The following is a 14,586-nucleotide window of genomic DNA, read 5'->3' as shown; positions in this document are numbered from 1 at the left end:
GGCTTTGGTTACACAATCTGAATTTATATGGACTCGAGGTGATTAGTTCTAAAAAGAATCGAGTACACCGAGGAAATATAAGAAGTTTGTAAATGGAAAATACGTGTTTTACGAAGACAGTGGAGAATGCTTTGAGGGAATTGTCTTACAATTGATTTTAAAATATCACTCAGCTTTTCATATTCCTCATATTGCAAAATCTTCTCCAAGTATGCTGAAACTTTTTCCAACTATTATACTCTGGGCTAATTAGCAAAATACAAGGAAAAGTTATTTACCAGCAATTTTATTGCTGGAATCGAATCTTATTATTGTATGTATTAATAATACAGGTATGCAAAGTCCGCAGATAGTGTGCTACTTTTTTTATAAACAAAATGGCGCCCGAAAATCGTGTTTTTTTCCATTTTTGCTCTATAACTCCAAAGATTTTAACGTTACACCAAAAACACTCAAATAAAAATTCACCGCAATTAAATTCTATATAGAGACGTGTTTTTCCCGATTCACTTCGACGAAAACTTTCCCCGGAAAAAGCGAGATTTTCCAACAAAATCTTTAATTTTCAACTAAAATTTTAGATAAGTAATTGTTAATCAATAATTAAATAACTTAGTAATGTAAAAGCCCTTTTTGTATAGATTATAATTCCAGAAGCCGATGAAAATTGATTGAACAGTTTAGCAACAATTGAATTGTTAATTAAAAATTTACGGTCGCTATAATAACGACAATAATTATGATGCATAAGAATAACTATGATTTTTTCATTAAAAGACACTATACCTATCTAATGTACTTTACGGAATTGAAATTGGACTATTTAAGCGGCCTCAGGAATATTTTAACATTATAAACAATTTTTTGGCTTATAAACAAATAGAATATCTCGGGAAATATTAAACTAAATTAAATTGTGAAAGCGGTATTCGAAAAACAGCGGCAGGACGCTTCTTTTAAAAGAAAAAACGTTTAATTACGACGAGTGGTTCCTGAGATACAACCGGTGAAAGTTGACCGGAATTTACGGCGAAAATATAAACAGTAGGGTCATAATTTTCAAACCATCACCTTTTTATTTTTGTCCTCTTTCTCCACAAAAATTTTCATATCTTTAAAGTACTCATAAGATATATTATTATAATAAAAACTATCGATATACGTGTGAAAATTGCCAAAAATAGCAAAATTCCAATCAAAAATTAGGTTGGAGAAAATGTAACCCTCAAAGTTCAAAATCGGTATATGTTAAAAAAATGCATTTCTCGGCTTCCCATGGAGCAATTTCCTTCATTCTTTTTTTGTTCCCTAATATCTCGAGTAGAGCCATCGAACTAACTCATTATTAAATGTCAAACTTGCTTTTTTTTTGTTATAATAGATTAATTTATTTATTGTCCTTGTGGGATCGGTACTCACCGGAGGGACCGCAGACGTTCGGAAACAATTAGCGTCTCTTTGCAAAGACAATGACGTCGACTTTGCAAAGTAACAAGACACTTACTCAACACACACACTACACATTACTCCCCTGACTTAGTGATAAGTTATACAATTACGTGGCTAAAGGTTCTAGTTCTAAACCAAAGCCAGAATCAGAGAAAAAAAAAATATATTTATAAGAACAGAAAACTACATATTTTTTCCAGTTGTAGACTTTTTTTTAGATAAACTTACTACAAGTGTACCTTTTAAAGTTAAAATCATAAATATTCTCATTTGAAAGCTGTATAATTATTTAAACAATTTTTATTTAAACAAATTAAAATTTTGTGTTATAATAAATAAATTAATTTATTATAACAAAACAAAAGCAAGTCTGACATTTAGTAATGCATTAGTTCGATTGCTCTCCTCGAGTTATTTGGGAACAAAAAAAGAATGAAGAAAATTGCTCCATGGGAAGCCGAGAAAATGCATTTTTTTAACGTATACCGATTTTGAACTTTAAGGGTTACATTTTCTCCAACCTAATTTTTGATTGGAATTTTGCTATTTTTGACAATTTTCACACGTATTATCGATAGTTTTTATGATAATATATGTTATGAGTATTTTAAGGATATGAAAATTGGTGTCGAGAAAGAGGACAAAAATAAAAAGGTGATAGTTTGAAAATTATGATCCTATTGTTTATATCTTTGCCGTAAATTCCGGTCAAATTTCACCGGTTGTATCTCAGGAACCACTCGTCGTAATTAAACGTTTTTTATTTTTAAGAGAAGCGTCCTGCCGTTGTTTTTCGAATACCGTTTTCATAATTTAATTTAGTTTAATATTTCCCGCGATATTCTATTTGTTTATAAGCCAAAAAATTGTTTATAATTTTAAAATATTCTTGAGGCCGCTTAAATAGTCCAATTTCAATTCTGTAAAGTACACTAGATAGGTATAGTGTCTTTTTATGAAAAAATCATAATTATTCTTATGCATCATAATTATTGTCGTTATTATAGTGACCGAAAATTTTTAATTAACAATTCAATTGTTGCTAAACTGTTCATTGAATTTCCATCGGCTTCTGGAATTATAATCTATACAAAAAGTGCTTTTACATTACCAAGTTATTTAATTATTGATTAACAATAACTTACCTAAAAGTTTAGTTAAAAATTAAAGATATTGTTGGAAATACCCGCTTTTTCCGGGGAAAATTTTGGTCAAAGTAAATCGGAAAAAACACGTCTCTATGCAGAATTTAATTGCGGTGAATTTTTATTTGAGTGTTTTTGGTGTAAAGTTAAAATCTTTGGAGTTATAGAGCAAAAATTGAAGAAAACACGATTTTCGGGCGCCATTTTGTTTATAAAAAAAGTAGCACACTATCTGCGGACTTTGCATACCTATATTATTAATATATAGGATCTGATAATTCGATTCCAGCAATAAAATTGCTGGTAAATAACTTTTCCCAAAAATGGCCTATTCTCCGATATAATCAGCCCAGACTATTTATTATACGATATTAGAAGAATCCGTATCGTTATTTCGGTTATGTTTTGTAATTTGTAAATTAACGTTTGGATTAGACATGAAATACTATGAAAGATAACCTCATTTAAAATAAAAAACATGTTTTTCCAGAAAATTCTTATTTTATTAGATATAAAAGGTGATTCATTTAAAGGTATTTTTTTTTGTCAAAAAGAAATAACAATGAAAAAATGAGTTTTATTTGACAATCTTTATTATAATACAAAAGAAACATTCTTTACAATTACTTCTTGTAGATAATTTTTTTCGAATATTGACTGTGACTGCGGTTAAGATGGTCCATTCTAAAGTGCCAAATCTTGATGACGTGTTCCGAGCATTTCGATTGATATTTGACCAATGACTCGAGTAATATTGTCCTCCAATTCATAGGCGTAACCAGGGGGGGTTTGGGGGGTTGTAACCGCCCCCCCCCCATTGGGATGTACTTTGAGCTCTATACGCTTAACACCATAGCCCTCAGAGACCTTCCAGTAGTTGTAACCCCCCCTTTCAGGTAGTTATAACCCCCCCTTAGGATCATCCTGGTTACGCCTATGCTCCAATTCCTGAGCCGTAGCTGGTTTATTCATGTAGACTTTGGACTTTAAACGAGCTTCAATTTCAGGTACCAAATAGACCATTAGTATGGTGCGATAACGGTCTCCATTGGAGAAATATTGACCGACGATTCCACCAGCCCATAAACCACACCAAACAGTTATTTTTCCTGGATGTAATGGCAACTATTGAACTTCTCCGGGTTGCTCATTACTCCAAATACGGGATTTTTGTTTATTCACGCCCCAATTAAGCCAAAAACACAGCCCTACAGTGTTTTTGGCGCCAAAGTGTTTAGAGCTGATTTTAGGTATATTTGTGGTGCTGATTCCGAATATGGCTTTAGTTTTGCCCTACCAGCTCTAGTTTTCAAGATAACGTAGGTCGTGTCAGCTTTTATGCATTAAAATACGAATATGCTGATATGGATATAATAAATTAGAATAAAAAATACACAATTAAAAAAAAGTATATTTTAAGGTATTTAACTACAATAAAACCCTTTGTACAATGAAGCAGATATACAATTAGTTTTGAGAAAAAAATTAACAAAATAGAAAAAAACTTTATTTGACGTAACGAAAGTTTCTCTAGCGCGATTTCCTGGAATGGACTTTTAAACAGTCTCTCTTCAGACTCCAGCAAAAACCTGCCATCATACGGGTGTCCCACCTTCCTTGGTACCGGACCTCCATGGTTTTTATGTCTTAGTGAAATCTTTCACCTTCCTCCTAACTTGTGTCACCTAAGTTTTCAGGGAAACGGTCCAGGTGGCTGTGAAGATAGTGGACTTTGATGCTTATACTACATCCGTAATTGGAAATTATTCAGCAAACGGTTTTCACTTTTGTTATTTCCCAGAAAATTTTCCATAATGTCCACAAGAAAACCAAGTTTTTTTCTCTACCTCATTCATTGACCCCACAAAAGCCGTATCCTTTGTAAGAAGTCTGATCTGTGGTCCATCAAAGATACCAGCTTTAAGTTTTTCCGTACTTATCTGCGGCAGCTTCATTCCTATTTAGCGAAGCATGGTCCATTAGAATCAAGTGCCTTAACGAATTGCTTTATTTTTTGTGGTTCGACTAAAGACTGGGCAATAATGTTCTTTCTTGCATAAATAAGGCATAATACGTTGAGAACAACAAATATACCGAGGAAGAAGTTTAATTAACAATGTATATTCCTTTGAATAACATATTCTTCATTATCTCACATATTAAAACTACTAATTTCGGAATGTGCCATATCCATAAAACTAGAGCTGATACAAAAAAACGGAATCCTTATCTCGATTTATTGCCCCTAATATAGTAAAAATCAGCTTAAAGATTCACGGCACCAAAACAAAAATTTTTTCTGTAGGCCTGTGAAATAGGCCCAATAGAAAAACAATTTTTTTTCGAAAACAGTGGATCTTCTGCAAGATTATCAAGAGCACATCGACTGAAACGGTGACGACTTCAGATCTTGCACTAATTGAATTGTGTATGTTTTTAAACCAAGTTCGTTACGTAAAATACGCCAAGTTGTTGCATACGACAAGCCAAGCTGTTGGGAATGGCGACGAATCGATTCTTTATTAGCTTCGCGTACATCATCTGCTACCCCCGCTATATTTTCTTCAGTACGTGCTGACTGTGGTCTACTTGGTCGCGTGTCATCCAATAATGAAAATTATTTTATGTGTTATTAGATTGAAAACTTAGTCTTTTGCTAGCAGTTGCCGCTAGGGCATCCCTGCCATTTCGTTCGTTGCAATCCGTGACTGCACGTCGGGGTTTGTCCTGGTTGGGTCAGAGAGAGCAGCATATTGTGCCTCCTGATGAGAGACTAATAAGTTCCGAAACCGGTAGAGGTGCTTGCTGCACTCTCTGATTGAACTAGAATATGGTGCGGCTGTAGTTTCGTGTTGCAACGAAATTGAAAATGGATATTCATTTTTGAAACTATTTATAGTTCAAACTAAACCCTTCTTTTTGTGCGTAATAGTTTACCGAATTCTGTCTAAGGCATAAATTGGAAGTGATATAAAAAAGCTATTAGTATGGTATAGTTAGACCCAAACCCAGACATCCAAAGTGAAAATTATCCTCCAACACCAAATTGTTCTATATGGTCCACATAATGTTCAGAAAAAAGTCACACCATTTCGAGCGTTGGGTTTGGGGGGGGAGGGGGAGAAATCTGCAAATTCGTAGTTTTTTACGTTTTTCGTCAATATTTCTAAAACTAAGCGGTTTAGCATGAACAACCTTCTACACAAAATTGTTCTACATTAAATTTTAAATAAAAAAGGCCCTATGCATAACCCTTCTAAAATGAACGGTTCCAAAGTTACGGAGGTAGTATAGTATAATTGGTCCAAAAAAGGCCTAACCCAGACATCCAAAGTAAAAGTTTTCCTTCAACACCAAATTGTTCTATATGGTCCACATATTGTTCAGTAAAAAGTTACACCATTTTAAGCGTCCGGTTTGGGAGGGAGATGGGGGAGAAATCGGTAAATTAGTAGTTTTTTTACGTTTTTCGTCAATATTTCTAAAACCATGCTTTAGCGTAAGGAATGTTCTATAGAAAAATGTTCTACATAAAATTTAAAACAAAAAATGTTCTCTACATAGTTGTTATAAAATCAACGGTTCCAGAGTTACGGAGGGTGAAAAGTGGAGGTTTTCGATACTTTTTATACTTACCGATTTCTCCCCCCTCTCCCCACCAAACCCGACGCTCAAAATGGTGTGACTTTTTTCTGAACATTATGTGGACCATATAGAACAATTTGGTGTTGGAGGATAATTTTACTTTGGATGTCTGGGTTTTTGGTATAGTTATATCATAAATATTGCCCAAAAAATATAACAAGTATCGAAAACCTCGACATTTCACCCTCCGTAACTCTGGAACCGTTGATTTTGTAACAATTATTTATAGAACATTTTTTGTTTTAAATTTCATGTAGAACATTTTTGTATATAACATTGTTTATCCTAAAACATATTTTTAGAAATATTGACGAAAAACCTAAAAAACTACTAATTTACCGACTTCTCCCCATCTCCCCCCCAAACCAGACGCTTAAAATAGTGTAACTTTTTACTGAACATTATGTGGACCATATAGAACATTTTGGTGTAGGAGGAAAGTTTTTACTTTGGATGTTTGGGTTAGGCCTTTTTTGGACCAGTTATACTATACTACCTCCGTAACTTTGGAACCATTCATTTTAGAAAGATTATGGATAGGGCCTTTTTTATTTCAAATTTAATGTAGTACAATTTGGTATAGAGGGTTGTTTATGCTAAACTGCATAGTTTTAGAAATATTGGGAGAAAGATTTCTCCCCCCTCTCCCCCCTCTCCCCCCAAACCCGACGCTCAATATGGTGTGACTTTTTTCTGGACATTGTGTGGACCATATAGAACAATTTGGTGTTGAAGGATAACTTTCACTTTGGATGTCTGGGTTATGCCATCTTTTGGATCAACTATACTATACTATATAGCAGGGGTGGCCAAGCTTCTTAATAGTCCGAGCCACTTTTCACAAGTTGAAGTTTTTCGCGAGCCGCAATAAAATACTTATTCAAAAAGTATCTATGTATAGAAGGTATTTACAATTTTTTTAACAGAACCTTTACTTACTGAAAACCGAAATACAATTACGAAATATTTAAACTTAATTACATTTTTGTATTCCTTCTTTTGATAATTCTTTAGAATTTGGTGATTAATATGTGACTTCTCAGTAATTCTTTTAGATGCTGGTTAGGTAATATTGATCGGTGTTAGGATTTCACGAATTATAAAATGCAATAAAATGGTCCACACAAGTACGTTGTTCCTAATATGGAAATAATTCGACAAGCATTCTTTTTTAGGGTACCTTCTTGGATTCTGGTACAAATTTCCAAAATTCGGTATTCGGCGTCGACTTATAGTTTTATTTTCGAGCTTGATCTTCTTGCGTCTCTATTAATTTTAATTTTCCAGATGTTGTTTGGGTCATATATTGGTAATAATAAAAAATTCACCTTATGAACTATGTTCATTTCAAATGAATTCGGAAAAAAATGAAGAGACGATTTAACATATTTTAAGTATTCAAATCTATTTTGAAGTTCGGTCAATATTCCTTCCGGCTTTTTTATATACCTACTCGTTAAGTTTTTCTAGTATAATATGGTAAAAATTTTTTTCTAAGTCGAGTAAAATGACTTAAATACAAAATGTGTACCTAATACAAATTACAAATTACATCTGTAGCAAGAGTTATACAAAAATCGGTCTGGATTCGGTTGATTACTGACTTTTACATTGCGCCACTCTTATGTAATGTTCGTTAGCACAGTTTTTGATGTGTCATATCATTCTTATCTTTAATGGAAATGGAATTTGTTACAAAGTCTTTCATGTTTGTTGTCAGTAAATTAAAAGACATTTTGAAACACATATTATGGAACGAAAATAATTTTTTTAAATCATATCTAATACAAAATTGAAAAATAACAAACTCAAAAATTAAAGAATACCCATGAACGATCACACCAATCACTTATTTTGTATTTGCTGTCTTTTTCTATAACAAACGTTTGTTATTTATTATAGAAAAAGACAGCAAATACAAAATAAGTGATTGGTGTGATCGTTCATGGTTATTCTTTCATTTTTTCGACTGTAGTAGATGTTTCTTCTTCTTCTTCTTTAGGTGCCGTGTCTGTATTCAGACGTGGGCCGTCATCATGTTTATAATTTCCTGAAATCTCTCTCTATCGGCTTCTGTGCGAAATAATTCTTCTACTGTGCAGCCACACCATTGTCTAATATTACGCAGCCATGAAAGTTTCTTTCGACCAATTTATCTCTTTCCTTCCACTTTTCCTTGTATTATAAGGCGAAGCAGATGGTATTTAGGTCCTCTAATTATATGGCCGAAGTATTCTGTTTTTCTCCTCTTTATGATGCTTATGAGCAGACGTTACGAAATCATCATTTGAAGAACATCTTCATTGGAAGTGTGCGAAACCCACGATATCTTTAGGATTCGTCGATAGCACCACAATTCGAATGCTTCTATTTTGTTTAGCATTGTGGTTTTTAACGTCCATGTCTCACAACCATACAATAGGATTACACATAACATTTCAGCACCTTCTTTCGAATATTCATCGACAGGTTTCTATTACATAAAACTGGTTTCCAGGTCATAACAGCCTTCCGTGATATTTCGATCCTAGTTATTATCTCTTCATCAGAGTCACAATTTACATTTAACCAGCTGCCAAGGTACTTGAAATGATTTACCCGTTCTAACTCCTCTCCATCAGGAGAAAGCTGACCTTGATCTATATTAATCTTTCCAACTGCCATCCACTTTGTTTTTGAAATGTTGATTTTAAGGCCTCTCCGATAGCTTGCTTCACTGACTAGATTTAGTAGTGTCTGAAGATCTTGTAAATTTTCAGCAAGAATGGCTGTATCGTCAGCGTATCTAATATTGTTGATTACTTCTCCGCCTAGCCTTACTCCCTCTTGTCTGTCATCCAAAGCCTCCCTAAAGATTTCTTAGAGTACAGATTAAAAAGGGTGGGTGATAAAACACAACCTTGTCGTACTCCACGTTTTATCGGCAGTTTTTCACTACGACTGTCTCCAATTTGGATAGAGGCTACTTGATTGTAATATAAGTATTTCAGCAGTCTTATATCGTAGTGGTCAAGTCCTGCTGCCTGCAGGCAATCGAAAAGTGTATCATGTTGTACTCGGTCGAATGCCTTCTCGAAGTCGATGAAACAAACATAAACGTTCTTTCGGAATTCACAACTTTTTTGTAATAGAACGCGCATACAAAATAGTGCTTCTCTAGTTCCTAGACCATTTCTAAATCCAAATTGCTTATTACCCATTCTAGTTTCGCACAGAAGGAATACTCGGTTTTGTATAATACGTAAAAGTATCTTCAGTGTGTGACTCATCAAACTGATTAGTCTAAAATCGCTGCATTTGGTGGGCCTGCTTTTCTTTGGTAATGTTATAAACAGTGACTCCAACCAATCATCTGGTATTTTTCCTTCGTTGTAAATTTTGTTAAAGAAAGTAGTCAAGTAGGTAATGTTTTCCTCATCCAAAAGTTTAAGTAGCTCAACAGGGATTTGATCTGGTCCAGGTGCTTTATTGTTTTTGGCTTGTTGTATTGCTTTTATGACTTCTGACTTCAGTATACTGGGACCTCTGTCTAATTGGTTGTCACAGGTAGTATTTGGAGCATTTTCTCGAGAAGCATCGTCAAAAAGGTCACTGATGTGTCTCTCCCATTCTTTGCACTGTTGTTCGTGATCACAAATTTTTCCGTCTGCGGTTTTAAGTACGTGAGTATTTTTCTGTTTTCTAATTCCGGAGGTATATTTAAGTTTCTTGTGGAGGTTGAAACTGTCATGCTTTTTTTGGAGGTCTACTATTTCTTTACATGAATTCTCGAGTAAATGTTTAGAATACGCTAAATATATTATTAATAAATTATGCGAATTATGATCATTTCACGCAATAGTACTCGATCGGGACAATACTTTCACAATGTCAACGAGTAAAAGGACAATAAAATGTCATTCTAGGTTAGTATCTTCCGGCACTGTATAGTGAAAATTTTTACTTAATATTTATTTATTTTTTCAATAAAATATTTTAAATATTAATCTGGCAAATATTTATATAAATATAAATATTCTGGAAAATATCAGATTTAAGTAAAATGTCATGCAATGATTCGCGACATTCTTAAAATCCTATTAGACGTCAAAATTAATGACGCACCGAAACATGGGTTTGGCTTGAACTTTAGAACAACTGTAAACAAAGTTCTAAAATCCTTGATGATCTTCAATCTCCAATAGGAGAAGTAGAAATTTTGATTTGTAGTGTTAATAGTTATTTATGACATAAGTGTTAAAAGTACAATTCTAAGGCAGGCATGTGAAAGTTTCGAGTAGAATGATCGAAGCGAATTCTGCAATTCACATGGGTGCCTTAAAAATGTACTTTTTAACACGTATAATATCATACAATTTTTTTTCTACAAACGTCTTATATATCAACAATTATAATTTATTCATTCTCAATTACAGGACAATATCTACAAAAACTTTTACTTGAACTTGACTGACATTCCATTTTTATATTTTTCTTGACATTACATCAAAACTGCCTATACTGTCAATACGTAAATCATAACAACTATAGAGTAACATCTTACTTTTATTGTTGTATATTCTAAAAAAATTTAATAGTTTTTTTTCTACAAACGTGTTAAACGTGTTAAAAATGCAATAATACAGTTTAAATTAAATTTTAAAAAACCTTTTAAACCACCTTTTTCAAATTGCGCAAGTTGTACTATTAATGTTCTATTATAGTATAGTATAGTTGATCCAAAAGATGGCATAACCCAGACATCCAAAGTGAATGTTATCCTTCAACACCAAATTGTTCTATATGGTCCACACAATGTCCAGAAAAAAGTCACACCATTTTGAGCGTCGGGTTTAGGGGGGAGAGGGGGGAGAAATCGGTAAATTCGTAGTTTTTTAAGTTTTTCGCCAATATTTCTAAAACTATGCGGTTTAGCATGAACAACCCTCTATACAAAGTTGTTCTACATTAAATTTGAAATAAAATAGGCCCTATGCCTAATCTTTCTAAAATGAATGGTTCCAAACTTACGAAGATAGTATATTATCTGGTACTAGTCCAAAAAAAGGCCTAACCCAAACATCCAAAGTAAAAGTTTTCCTCTAACACCAAAATGTTCTATATGGTCCACATATTGTTCAGTAATAAGTTACACCATTTTGAGCGTCCGGTTTGGGAGGGAGATGGGAGAGAAGCCGGTAAATTAGTAGTTTTTTTACGTTTTTCGTCAATATTTCTAAAACTATGCTTTAGCGTAAACAATGTTATATACAAAAATGTTCTATATGAAATTTAAAACAAAAAATGTTCTATACATAATTGTTATAAAATCAACGGTTCCAGAGGTACGGAGGGTGAAAATCAAGGTTTTCGATACTTTTTATATTTTTTGGGCAATATTTATGATATAACTATACCAGAAACCCAGACATCCAAAGTGAAAGTTATCCTCCAACACCAAATTGTTCTATATGGTCCACATAATGTTCAGAAAAAAGTCACAGCATTTTGTGCGTCGGGTTTGGGGGGGAGAGGGGGGAGAAATCGGTAGATATAAAAAACCTCCAATTTTCACCCTCCGTAACTCTGGAACCGTTGATTTTATAACAATTATGTATAGAACATTTTTTTTTAAATATTATATTTTTCTATAGAACATTCCTTATAGGTCTGGATCCCGCGTATGAAAAAAAAAGTTGATTAATAGCAAGCTGAAAATTTGGTAATAGCTTAAGGGTGTCTAGTCGGACAAATTTTGATATATGGGAACACTGGAACAGGGGAAGTTTTAATTGTGGAACAGGTTAAAAATTTGGAACGGTCAGACCACGAAAACGGCACATGTATTTTGTCCGACAGAACAGACTTAAACTCTCCGAACAGAGATTAAACTTTCATGCAAAAATCAGACTGCTATTTATCACCAAATGGACGTTTTAATGAGTGGAACATGTAGAATATGTCAAATGACAGGAATTATGACAGGTGATAAATAGCAGTCCGATTTTTGCATGAGAGTTTAATATCTGTTCGGAGAGTTTAAGTCTGTTCTGTCGGACAAAATAAATGTGCCGTTTTCGTGGTCTGACCGTTCCAAATTTTTAACCTGTTCCACAATTAAAACTGCCCCTGTTACAGTGTTCCCATATATCAAAGTTTATCCGACTAGACACCCTTAAGCTATTAACAAATTTTCAGCTTGCTATTAATCAACTTTTTTTTCATACGCGGGATCCAGACCTATTACGTTAAAGCATAGTTTTAGAAATATTGACGAAAAACGTAAAAAAACTACTAATTTACTGGAGTAACTTTTTACTGAACAATATGTGGACCATATAGAACAATTTGATGCTGAAGGAAAACTTTTACTTTGGATGTCTGGGTTAGGCCTTTTTTGGACCAATTATACTATACTATCTCCGTAACTTTGGAACCGTTCATTTTAGAAGGGTTATGCATAGGGCCTTTTTTATTTCAAATTTAATGTAGAATAATTTTGTGTAGAGGGTTGTTCATGCTAAACCGCTTAGTTTTAGAAATATTGACTGAAAAGTTAAAAAAACTACGAATTTGCAGATTTCTCCCCCCTCTCCCCCCCCCCCCCAAACCCGACGCACAAAATGGTGTGACTTTTTTCTGAACATTATGTGGACCATATAGAACAATTTGGTGTAGGAGGTTAACTTTCACTTTGGATGTCTGGGTTTGGGTCTAACTATACCATACTATTAATGTTAATAAATGAAATATAAATATTTTCACGTTTCACAATTTGACAATTCATTTTTAACTGCAGTGTCTTAAAAATTTTAAAGCACTAGTGCTTTAAAATTGCATTTTTAACACGGTTGTAGAAAAATATTTTTTATATTACACGCGCAAGACTAATCCTTTATTTTTGTTTGGTGAAAATAAGTCTCATGTTTTATAAGCCAAAGAATATAAAACTAAATCCAGTTTATTTGTCAACTTTTAGATACCTTACTAAAGAACCCAAAGAAAAGATTAATAGAAAAAAGTACAAAGCTCCGAATTCTGCAGAGACCCTCAGTAAATAAACCTTCTTTATTTGAAGTCGAGCTACTTGCGGTCTAAGCCACATATACACATTGGCCTTTCCCAATGAATGTAGATATAAAGCATACAATAAGAAAATTCCTTCTGAAAGCAAATAAAGTCACTTTTCGTTTCCACAAACTATAACTTTATTATATCTCCGTGAAAGGCTAAAATCGAGGAAAAAATCTAATATAACTTCTGGTGCTGGTGTGCATTATGTTCTCGATTAGGCCTGTTCTTGAAGAAAAAGGAAAAGGAAATGTCATAAAAATATAAATATATCATAATTATATTGTTCAATAAGTTTTGCCGTTTCATAAGAAAAACACAATTTTGTACCTAGTTTGAAATACACCCAAAGAGATTCCAATTTATGAATTCCATATCTGAAGTGAGAATCTATGAGGTCTACAAAATACGCTTCCTCGGCTATTTTGGTCTCATCATTTAATGAAAAACGCTTTCTGGGCATGAATTTTGATTGTATTAAAATAGGTGGAAGTCGCTTGGGATCAAATCTGGTGAACACGGATGCTCCAACAATTTGAACTGTAATTTATGGACCATCAAGTTAGCAGAACAAAGTCAGCAGAAGACAGTTATTCTTATACCATAATTAAGTGTAAATTAAATGCAAATTTAATGTTCCAAGAAAAAATTTATTGCTCTTTTCTTGTAAAAGTTATTGCATGTTCTGCTAACTTGATAATCAAGCTAGCAGAACAATAGTTCAAAAATTGATAAATCATTTATAATTGAATGCCAAAGTATTATCTGAATTAAATGCAAATTTTATGATCCAAAAAAAATTTATTGCTCTTCTTCTTTAAAAGTTATCGCATGTTCTGTTAACTTGAGCTAAATTTTTGAGCTGCTGTTCTGCTAGCTTGATTAATCAAGCTAGCAGAACATCAGCTCAAAAATTTGCTAAATCATTTATAATTGAATGCTAAAGTATTCTCTGAATTAAATGCAAATCTAATGTTCCAAGAAAAATTATATTTTTCTTTTTTTTTTGAGTTGTCGCATGTTCTGCTACCTTGATTATCAAGTTAGCAGAACATGCGATAACTTTTAAAGACGAAGAGCAATAAATTTTTTCTTGGAACATTAAGTTTGCATTTAATGCAGAGAATACTTTGGCATTCAATTATAAATGATTTAGCAAATTTTTGAGCTGCTGTTCTGCTAACTTGATTATCAAGTTAGCAGAACATGCGATTACTTTTAAAGAAGAAGATCAATAAATTTTTTCTTGGAACATTCAATTTTCATTTAATTGAGATAATACTTTGGCGTTCAATTA

The 14,586-nt window shown here is 33.2% G+C and overlaps 1 protein-coding gene across 2 annotated transcripts in view; it reads left to right on the top strand.

Moving 5' to 3' along the window:
- The window catches only part of LOC126886036 ((11Z)-hexadec-11-enoyl-CoA conjugase-like), a 522,212-nt gene that overhangs the window by 229,627 nt on the left and 277,999 nt on the right, over positions 1-14,586 (top strand). The window lies entirely within an intron of this gene.

Source organism: Diabrotica virgifera, chromosome 1 (genome assembly GCF_917563875.1).
Source record: "Diabrotica virgifera virgifera chromosome 1, PGI_DIABVI_V3a".
NCBI classification, from domain to species: Eukaryota; Metazoa; Arthropoda; class Insecta; order Coleoptera; family Chrysomelidae; genus Diabrotica; species Diabrotica virgifera.
Note: the sequence above shows the minus strand (reverse complement) of the source record. Positions and strands in the feature narration are given on the sequence as shown.